The sequence below is a fragment of the Hyperolius riggenbachi genome, chromosome 8 (assembly GCF_040937935.1).
Source record: "Hyperolius riggenbachi isolate aHypRig1 chromosome 8, aHypRig1.pri, whole genome shotgun sequence".
Lineage (NCBI taxonomy): Eukaryota > Metazoa > Chordata > Amphibia > Anura > Hyperoliidae > Hyperolius > Hyperolius riggenbachi.
In genome coordinates, this window is record NC_090653.1 from 85811998 (window position 1) to 85822562 (window position 10565).

The window sequence follows — 10565 nt, forward strand, 5'->3', positions numbered from 1 at the left end:
TTAAATTAAGGGTGTACACCCTTCTGCCTGACCGCTCCCCCCATCCTCACCTCCAACGGTCTTCAGCTTTGGGGATATGGGACACCTTCATCTAGCCAAACAGCCATGGAGCCTGAAGAACTGCGACTCACTTCAGCCTCATTTAGCACTAATGCAGTAATGTACTGTCATCTGTGTTTGTGGGGGTTTGCAGAGGCACGTGACGGAGCGAGCACGTGGATTATAGCGCAGGAGATTTCAGTGCAGCTGGCGCCACCATAGACCATAATAGGTATTGCAGCTATAGCGACGCACAGTGAGTAAGAAGACTGAGCTGGAGTTACTTTTAACCCTTTCCACTCGGAGCTCTTTCCTAAAGGAATGCGCTCTCCCTCTTACTCTCTCATTTTAACATGGAACGTAACAGTGTATATCTTATTTTAAAGAACACATTATAACGTTTAATTTGATACCTTATTTGGACAGTTTGGCATCTCCTATTGGCTGGTAGCAGAGGAGAAAGCCAAGGTATGGTAAATTGAAAAACCGTTTCCTGGGTGTAATCCGGGCCTGCGTGAGCAAGTTTCGCAATAATAGGTGGTTTTATGCCCGCCACCTGGGGTCTTACTGTCCCTACACACAATGCAATCGTTGGTATTTCGATTGGGCAGATTAGCAATAAAATACTGGCTACTATTTACACCCTCCCCCAGTCCATCCCATAGGATGCCATTCATTATTTGCAGGCAATCTGCAAGAAAAAAAATTAATCTGCAATTATTTTTCATTTTTTTTTTTTTGCAGAATGGAATTTGCAAAAATGAACCAGCAACTACTTTTTATAAAAAAAAAAAAAAAAAAAAAAAAAACAGGAAAGAAAAGGAAGTGACAAATATAAATGTCACCTGGGGGGCACTGACAGTGTGGGCATGTAGTAATACATTTGCGGTGGTCGCGATGCGCTGCAAACCGCCGCTGGAGGGATGTCCCGCATATCGGGACATACGAGTGCAACGCGGAATTCACGATGTCCCGTTATGCGGGACATACGAGTGGAAAGGGTTAAAACACTGCGATAGCAATAGCTGGAAGCTGAATTACATCATTCCCCACCATCCACGTGGACCTGGAGGGGGAATAGTAATTAACGCCGTCGGGACTTGAGCACGAGCAGGGTAAGCCGTATATTGGCTGTATCCTGTGCCCAAGTCTCCCGCTGGCGATTTCTCTCGTACGCTTGATGGGGGGCCTGGCCGACAGTGTTGCTGGGAGGGCGGTGAGGTTTAAGTTACGACCGTGTCTGCTCCATGTGCCAGAAAACCCTTGTTTTGCTCTAATATCCTGACCCTTCACTCATCCAAACTACTCCCACCATCATTCCACACATTGGGCCTGATTCACAAAGCGGTGCTAACAGTTCGCACGCTGGTGAAAAGCCCTTTATCATGCCTAAACTCAGTTTAGGCATGATAAGTTTAGGTGTGATAAGTTTAGGTGTGATAAGTTTAGGCATGATAAGTTTAAGCCCAAATGGGTTAGCACCGCAGTGCACAGCTGATCAAAAGTTTTGCGCTAGCAGAGTCTGGTGCACTTCGCATAGAGTTTAATGGCGCTGCTTTGCGTGCGGGACTTTGTATGGTTATCTAAACTTAGCATGCCTAAACTTATCATGCCTAAATTGGCTTTTCACCAGCGTGGTGCAATGGTTATCACGCCTAAAGTCTCTAACTGGGTTAGCAATGCTTTGTGAATCAAGCCCATTGAGTGGAGGTCAGTGGCTATGACCGCAGTGTTACCCCCCAGTAAGCAATGAAGTGAGGATATGAAAAGCTTGCATACCAAGACACCTCCTGGAAGTGGCTATAGGAGGCCTCCACAAGATAGTAAACACCGGTCGTCAGAAGCTCCTGAATGTCATCATTGCTGGAGCATTTGAGAAGACCTAGCGAGTTCAGAATGGCTTTGAAATGAAACTCCATTATTGCTGAGAAAAAGTGACAATTCATCTATCTCAGCTCTATACGTCACATTAACTAAAGGCAACCAGAGCTGTTAGAATACAAAGATTTGATACTTACCAGGGGCTTTCTCCAGCCCCATAAGCATGTCCAAGTCCCTCACTGTCCTCCCACGGTCTGCCGCTCAGCCGCGATCAGCCCCAATACCTGGTTCAGTCATGGTCTTCTGCCCATGTGCCGGAGGTCCGCGCATGCGGAGAAGACCCCAACTGACGGGACTGAACCAGTTACCTGGGCTGATCGCAGCTGAATGGCAGACCGCGTGAGGTACTTGGATGTGCTAATGGGGCTGGAGGAAGCCCCAGGTAAGTATCAAATCTGTATTCTTACAACTCTGGTACACTTTAATGACAAACCTTATTTCAGTTTCCCTACATGCCCAGGAAAACTATGATCCCTGCCTAAAAAAACGAAAACAGAGAATATGTACATCAAATTATAGTCTGTAATATGGTCACCTGGTACTGGTTAGTGTTTGCCCATTATAAAATCTTTCAGCTCCCTGATTCACATTCTGAAAAGTATCACTGGTGGTGACCTCTTTAGTTCTGCCAGGTGAGCTGTGCGGAATGTTCGTTTAAGGGAGAGTTCTACACACAGAAGGAAATACTGCTTGTCTGACAGTTGGAAACAGACCCCCCCCCCCCCCACCCACCCACCCACCCACACACACTCACATCTATTTGAGATTTCTTGAGGGAAAGGAGGCATCAGCTACTGATTGGTATGAAGTTCAATCCTGGGTTAAAGTTCCTCTTTAAAGTGTACCTGAGAGGGGCACACTAAAAGATTTTATACTTACCCGGGGTTTCCTCCAGCCTTGTGGGCACCGATGTGCCTGGTAATATGGCTTAGTCGCCCCAGTCGGCTCTTTTGTGCATGTGCAGAAGAGCCGACAGGGCGTGACTGAGCCAGATTACCGGGACTGATACTAGAGGAACTAAGGCAATCGGGAGGACGGTGAGGAATGTATTGGTGATCATGGGACTGGAGGAAGCCCCAGGTAAGTATAACATTTTTTGTGTGCCCATCTCAGGAACACAGTAACAAAAATCGAGGTTGGCACTCCACTGGTGATAATAAACTTGCGTTTATTCAAAAAGTTGCAAACAGAACATGTTTCGGGGTCACCCCCTTCCTCAAGTTTACTGTATTTCTGCTTAGGCTTATGTATGCTTTCGCTCATGTTTACCTTGGTGTTTTTAGCTGGGTGGACATTTCATGTGTAGTGCCCAGTAAGAATTTGTATGGACTGACCCTACGGGGTTAACCTGGATTACTCTGTGACATCACCTCGGTCAGCTGACCATTAGGGGTGTGTCCTGTATTGGAAATCTCCCCACCTGCCCTTACAGTGGTTGCCTAATGGTAACCCTGGTTTGTGAGTATCAATATTTAGTGATCATTTACCAGTACATATTACATTATTGGGGCTCTTGGTGTTTCTTGTTTTTAACTCCACAACTCTGTACACAGTAACAAAAATCGAGGTCGGCACTCCACTGGCGATAATAAACTTGCGTTTATTCAAAAAGTTGCAAACATGACATGTTTCGGGGTCACCCCCTTCCTCGAGTGTACATCCAACCTTGACACACAGTCCTCTAAAATACTACAACTACTAAAGTGCACCATCAAAAGTAAAACTACATATAATCAAAAGATAAAGGAAAGCATGCACCTTCCGTCTGTCATGTGCATTTATTGTGAAAAACGTCATCAAATGGCATACAGTATCTCACAAACCGTACTGGCATACCTATGTGGCGTGGGTCTCATTGCAGGTGGCAGAGGTGGGAGTGGGGATGACGGTGGGCCTAGCGACGGCCGTTTCGCGTCCTAGACGGATACTTGGAACGCAGCGTGACCAAGTGTCCGTCTAGGACGCGAAACGGCCGTCGCTAGGCCCACCGTCATCCCCACTCCCACCTCTGCCACCTGCAATGAGAACCACGCCACATAGGTATGCCAGTATGGTTTGTGAGATACTGAATGCCATTTGATGACGTTTTTCACAATAAATGCACATGACAGACGGAAGGTGCACGCTTTCCTTTATCTTTTGATTATATGATGTACTTGCTTTCTTCTGCCACACAAGCGGAGCACACGTCTTGCATCTATAGCATCAGGCTCAGGTGAGCACTGCAGACTTGTGGCTATACCACTGTAGACCACTTCTCTACATTTCCAGTCACATTTAAAGGGGAAGTGCCCCACAACCTCTGTTCTTATTTCAACAAAAAGTAAAACTACATCTAAAAGTAAAAAAAAAATTAAAATACACATATATTTCCCCAAATCAAACACTATTTACATCCCACCCTCCCAAAAATACCCACATAAAATGTTTAATAAAAAAAAACAAAAAAAAAAACATTACAATAAAAAAAAAAAAATATACAAAATGTTTACCTAAGGGTCTAAACTTTTTGAATATCAATGTAAAGATGAAATATTTCTATTTTTTTTTATTTTTTATATGCTTGTAAATAGTGATGGATGCAAAATGGAAAAAATGCTCTTTTATTTCAAAATAAAATATTGTCGCCATACATTGTGATAGGGACATAATTTAAACGGTGAAATAACCGGGACAAATGGGCAAATACAATACGTGGGTTTTAATTATGGAGGCATGTATTATTTTGAAACTATAATGGCCGAAAACTGAGAAATAATGAATTTTTTCAGTTTTTTTCTTATTCTTACTGTTAGGTAGCTCTTAGCAAAATGTACCCCCCAAAGAAAGCCTAATTGGTGGCAGAAAAAACAAGATATAGATCAGTTCATTGTGATAAGTAGTGATAAAGTTATAGGCTAATGAATGGGAGGTGAACATTGCTCGGATGCATCATGTGAAAAAGACTGAGGGCTTAAGTGGTTAATAAGAGGGGTTATTTTATGACAAGTCAATTTTAAGCCTAACAGTCTCTTTAAATGTTATTGAAGATAGGGAGGCTAGTGTTAAGGGCTTAGATGAGGGGGCGATGTTCTTATCTATCGAGCCGCTGATGCGGCTCGATTGATTAAGTTCCGACAGGTCCGATCTGTGAGCCGCCAATTCCCTGCTCGTTCCCAACAAGGGGACAATGGCAGGGAATCGAGTGGAAGATAAGCGGCGCCGGGTGGGGAAGAGCGGGGGATCGAATCCGACGCACGCACGGCGAGCGGGGATGCGGCAGATACGCGTGGGGATGCGGAAAAGCCGATCTGGCGGCTAATCGTGCCGCCGGATCGCCTCCACATCTCCCCATGTAGACGGGGCTTTAGGATCTCATGGTTTCTTAAAGGAAACAAGAGTTGAAAATAAACTGATGGAAGCCCTGATGAGATGAACAATTGTATCTATCCTACTACTCCTAAAATTATCTTTTTTTTAGCATCCTGACGTTTTATTTTCTCAACTTAAAAGGAATGTTTAAAAAACCAATAACATTAAATCCCAAAATGGCACTACTTGGCATCACAGAGGAAACCATTAAAAACAAACACAATACAATGTTCTTCCGACTGCTCTGTTTCTATGCCAGATGTGAAATACCTTTAAAGTGGTCAAGTTCAGCTCCTCCAACCAAAAACAACTGGATCAATGAGATCAATAAAGTGCTACCACTCTATAAACTTACATATGCTAGCCGGGGATGTCCTGCCAAGTTTGACAAAATATGGTCTGGCTGGATGGTCTGGAAAGAGCTGGCCGGTGGCGTTAATTAACAGGATGAGTTAAGGAAGTGGGGGCCCCCGGGGCCCCAAATCTTTCCATTTTTCTTCTTCTGATTTACTTACCTTTTATTTATAACCTCTCTTTTCTTCCTTTCTTTCAACTAATAGCCCTTCACTGGAAGCTCAAATAGGCCGGTGGGTCATACTAGACTTATAATAGTGTCCTTTCTTCACAGAGAGACACTGTTCTATATATATGTTACGGTCAGAACCCGAAGTGTGGCCACTTCGCGTTCTGGCCGGCCAATGTGCGAAGTGGCCACAGCGCAGCGGCCAATGTTAGAAATGTAATGATTACAATAAGTTCAATGTATTTTATGGCTGTCTCACTGCGGCCAAATGTATTACAACTTTAGTTAAGTTAATGTAATGAAGCCGTCGGCTTTAGCACTGCCTCCTCCCCTCCTCCCCCCCCCCCCCCCCCCGCCTCTCTCCTCTGACTGCCTCCTATACAATACGGAGCAGCCGGGGACATGCGTGTCCCCGAGAGTCGTTCGTCGCGGCAGGGGAAGCAGAGCGGGGAGGCTGCAGACATTGCTTCTGCCAGCACCCGCTCTGCAGGAACGGCAGGATTTCCCTGCCGTGACGAACGACTCTCGGGGACACGCATGTCCCCGGCTGCTCCATATTGTATAGGAGGCAGGGAGAGGAGGGGGGGGGGAGGAGGATAGGAGTCAGTGCGAAAGCCGGCGGCTTCATCTATTACATTGCCGCCGGCTTCATTTCATTAAATTAACCAAGTTGTAATACATTTGGCCGCAGTGAGACGGCCGTAAAATACATTGAACTTATTGTAATCATTATATTTTTAACATTGGCCACTGCGCTGCGGCCACTTCGCACATTGGCCGGCCAGAACCCGAAGTGGCCACACTTCGGGTTCTGGCCGTAACATATACATTATTGTCCTCCACGGGCCATTCTATAATTACAGCAAGATGTGTGGTTGGTCATTGGTCATGGGAAGCAATATTCCCCAATGCACAGATGGAGACAATCATAACTCTCCTTAGATTGTACCACCTGCCAAATATCATTGAATGTAAATTATTCTGCAATGTTTGGTAAAGTCATTATTCTGTACTGGTTTATACTTGGACCAATAGGTCATCTTTTTCTCTCTGCCTGTATTATGTTTAATCTCGAGGAATGTGTGAACTTGTGTGCATCCCTCAATGTTTGTATCTTTTTATGTCAAAATCAATAAAAAGTTTTGTTTAAAAAAAAGTTCTTAACCTGAATCTGTTCTTAAGTCGGAACATTGTGCCATCTCTGTCCCCTGTACCTCTTGTGTGCCTCCAGTGACCCCCTCTGTGTCACCTCTGCCTTTTGTGCCTGTTTATACAAGTTTAAAAGCCATTTTTTTCTTTGATTTTTTTAAAATTGGTTTTTTTCAAAAAATACAAGTTTGATTTGAATTTTTTTTTGACTTGTTCCCATGGAAACAGAGAATCCATGCCGTTCATATCGGCGGTCGTTCGTAAGTCGGGTGTTCGTAAGTCGGGGACTACCTGTATTTTCTTTTCCTCTGGGGCTCTCCTTATGTGCACCATATTTTATTGCTGGCATATGTACTTGGATCTTATATGTGTAACAGCTTGTCTGTGTAATCCTTATGGCAGCCATACACAGAGTTCACTGTAAGTATTGTTACTGTGTTAGTCCTCTTTAATAATCAATGTGGTGTTTTGCTCAAGGCCCCATAATGTGTTTCAGCTCTTACTTTCCTGGTGGTGTAGTGGACTGGATAGCACTCTCGCCTTGCAGTTCTGGCTCCTCAGGTTCCCTTCCACATCCCAAAACCATAGAAATATTAAATAATTATGATAATGACTTTTAACAGTAACTGATGGCTGTACTTACACAGGGTAAACTAAGGGCCCGTTTCCACTAGGAGCGGTGTGATGCGGCTACATAGGTGTCCTGAAACATGCACGGCAATGGAAGAGTTTCCACTGCGTGCATGTTGTGCGGAGCGGTGCGGAGCGATCTGAGAATCTGCAGCATGCTGCAGATTATCACACGCCGCATCCGGCCGCAGCCGCGTCCCATCTCCTCAACTGACTTCCGCATCAGGAGATGCGCATCGGGAGATCAATTGACTTCCGCACTGGCGGAAGTGATGCGATGCGGCTAGGTGGCCGCATCGCATCACTGAAGTAGTGGAAACCGGCCCTAAATTACAACATCCAATTTCAAAGGCTCCAGCTGTATTGGACCCAAACAGGTGCTTTCCTGAAGAGATGACAATTTGTAATCCTCCTTACAGGTGATTTGTACTCCGGAGTTACACTTTAAACTTGTTGCTATACATGAGCTAAACTATCTTACCTGCGCATACGGTAATGTCTGTTTTGTGGCTGCAGCTCAGAGGCAGAGTGAAGCACTCCAAAGCTTCCATGTGCCGCATCTGCTGAAACAGGCTCTGTCCCTGCAGAGTAATACAATTGTGAGATCAGCGCAGAAGCCACAGCAATATACAGGATCTTCTAAAAAAATTATCATATTGTGATAAATTTAATTATTTTTTGTAATGTACTGATAAACATTAGACTTTCATATATTTTAGATTCAAGTACCCACAACTGAAGTAGTTCAAGACTTTTATTGTTTTAATATTGATGATTTTGGCATACAGCTCATGAAAACCCCAAATTCCTATCTCAAAAAATTAGCATATTTCATCCGACCAATAAAAGAAAAGTGTTTTTTAAAACAAAAAAGTCAACCATCAAATAATTATGTTCAGTTATGCACTCAATACTTGGTCGGGAATCCTTTTGCAGAAATGACTGCTTCAATGCGGCGTGGCATGGAGGCAATCAGCCTGAGGCACTGATCAGGTGTTATGGAGGCCCAGTATGATTCGATAGCGGCCTTAAGCTCATCCAGAGTGTTGGGTCTTGCGTCTCTCAACTTTCTCTTCACAATATCCCACAGATTTTCTATGGGGTTCAGGTCAGGAAAGTTGGCAGGCCAATTGAGCACAGTAATACCATGGTCAATAAACCATTTACCAGTGGTTTTGGCACTGTGAGCAGGTGCCAGGTCGTGCTGAAAAATAAAATCATCTCCATAAAGCTTTTCAGCAGATGGAAACATGAACCCACTTTTGAACCAGAAACAGCGGCAGAAGCGCCTGACCTGGGCTACAGAGAAGCAGCACTGGACTGTTGCTCAGTGGTCCAAAGTACCTTGTTCGGATGAAAGCAACTTTTACATGTCATTCATAAATCAAGGTGCCAGAGTCTGGAGGAAGACTGGGGAGAGGGAAATGCCAAAATGCCTGAAGTCCAGTGTCAAGTACCCACAGTCAGTGATGGTCTGAGGTGCCATGTCAGCTGCTGGTGTTGGTCCACTGTGTTTTATCAAGAGCAGGGTCAATGCAGCTAGCTATCAGGAGATTTTGGAGCACTTCATGCTTCCATCTGCTGAAAAGCTTTATGGAGATGAAGATTTTATTTTTCAGCACGGCCTGACCTGGCACTAGAGATGTAGCGAACGGTTCGCCGGCGAATGGTTCCAGGCGAACTTTGGGGGTTCGCGTTCGCCTGCATCAGGCGAACTTTTGCGGAAGTTCGATTCGCCCCATAGACTTTAATGGCCGCCGACTTTAACGGTTAATAGCAAAGTCCCCTTACATAGTAGAAACACCAAAATTGTTGGGATTGTTAAGTGGAATAGTGGGAACAAGAGGAAATTTTTTTTTTTCCAAAAGACCTTATACTTTTTGAGAAAATCAATTTTAAAGTTTCAAAGTAAAATGAGCCGATTCATAAAAAAGAACCGGATGATTCAAGAACTGTTAGTATAGCAGAGAATGCGTCCTGAGCAGGACGTGAAGCTGACGGCTCGCTGCTGTCTCTCCCCACCTGCCTGCACCTGTCACCCTCACCTAGCCTGGCAACCAGCGCACCCATGGGTGCCAGGCTAGGTGAGAGTGACAGGTGAGGAGGTGGGGAGAGACAGCAGGAGCCGGCAGCTATGCGTCCAAAAGGAGGCATTCTCTGCTATGTGGGAGGCGTCGGAGATCTTCAATCAACTTAACTGAAGATCGCAACATAAGAGGATACAGTTCGTTGGATCGTTTACCGTGGATATTGGCGTGGGAAAACTTTTTTAAAGGGATACTGTAGGGGGGTCGGGGGAAAATGAGTCGAAGTTACCCGGGGCTTCTAATGGTCCCCCGCAGACATCCTGTGCCCGCGCAGCCACTCACCGATGCTCTGGCCCCGCCTCCAGTTCACCTCTGGAATTTCTGACTTTAAAGTCAGAAAACCACTCCGCCTGCATTGCCGTGTCCTCGCTCCCGCTGATGGCACCAGGAGCATACTGCGCAGACCAAAGACCATACTGGACTTGTGCAATACACTCCTGGTGACATCAGCGGGAGCGAGGACACGGCAATGCAGGCGCGGTGGTTTTCTGACTTTAAAGTCAGAAATTCCAGAAGTGAACTGGAGGCGGGGCCGGAGAATCGGTGAGTGGCTGTGCGGGCACAGGATGTCTGCGGAGGACCATTAGAAGCCCCGGGTAACTTCAACTCATTTTACCCCCGACCCCCCTACAGTATCCTAACCACTTCGCCATATCTGGACGCATATATCCGTCCAGATAGGCAGTGGTGCTGCAGCCATGTGGTGCGCGCGATCGGGCGCGCGCCCGCGCGTGCCCCCGCTGCCTCCCGCTGCCCCCCCGATCAGTGAATGGGAATATAATTCCCATTCACCGATCCAAGTCCCCGGCAGAAATACCGACGCTTTCTCATCAGAGAGCGTGGTATTTCTGCCCCCAGGAAACAACTTCTCTTCATTTTAGTTCCTAGATGCGACATCGTTCGCA

At 45.6% G+C, this 10565-nt stretch overlaps 1 long non-coding RNA gene across 2 annotated transcripts in view; it reads right to left on the reverse strand.

Annotated features, from left to right (window-relative positions):
* Positions 1–4056: 4056 nt before the first annotated feature.
* Positions 4057–10565, reverse strand: part of LOC137528232 (uncharacterized) — a 16219-nt gene continuing 9710 nt past the window's right edge. For both annotated transcript variants that reach the window (XR_011023319.1, XR_011023320.1), the window contains exons 2-3: positions 8055–8154; positions 4057–4255 (exon numbers count right to left, since the gene is read on the reverse strand). This is a non-coding gene — a long non-coding RNA (uncharacterized lncRNA). The remainder of the gene's footprint in view (positions 4256–8054; positions 8155–10565) is intronic.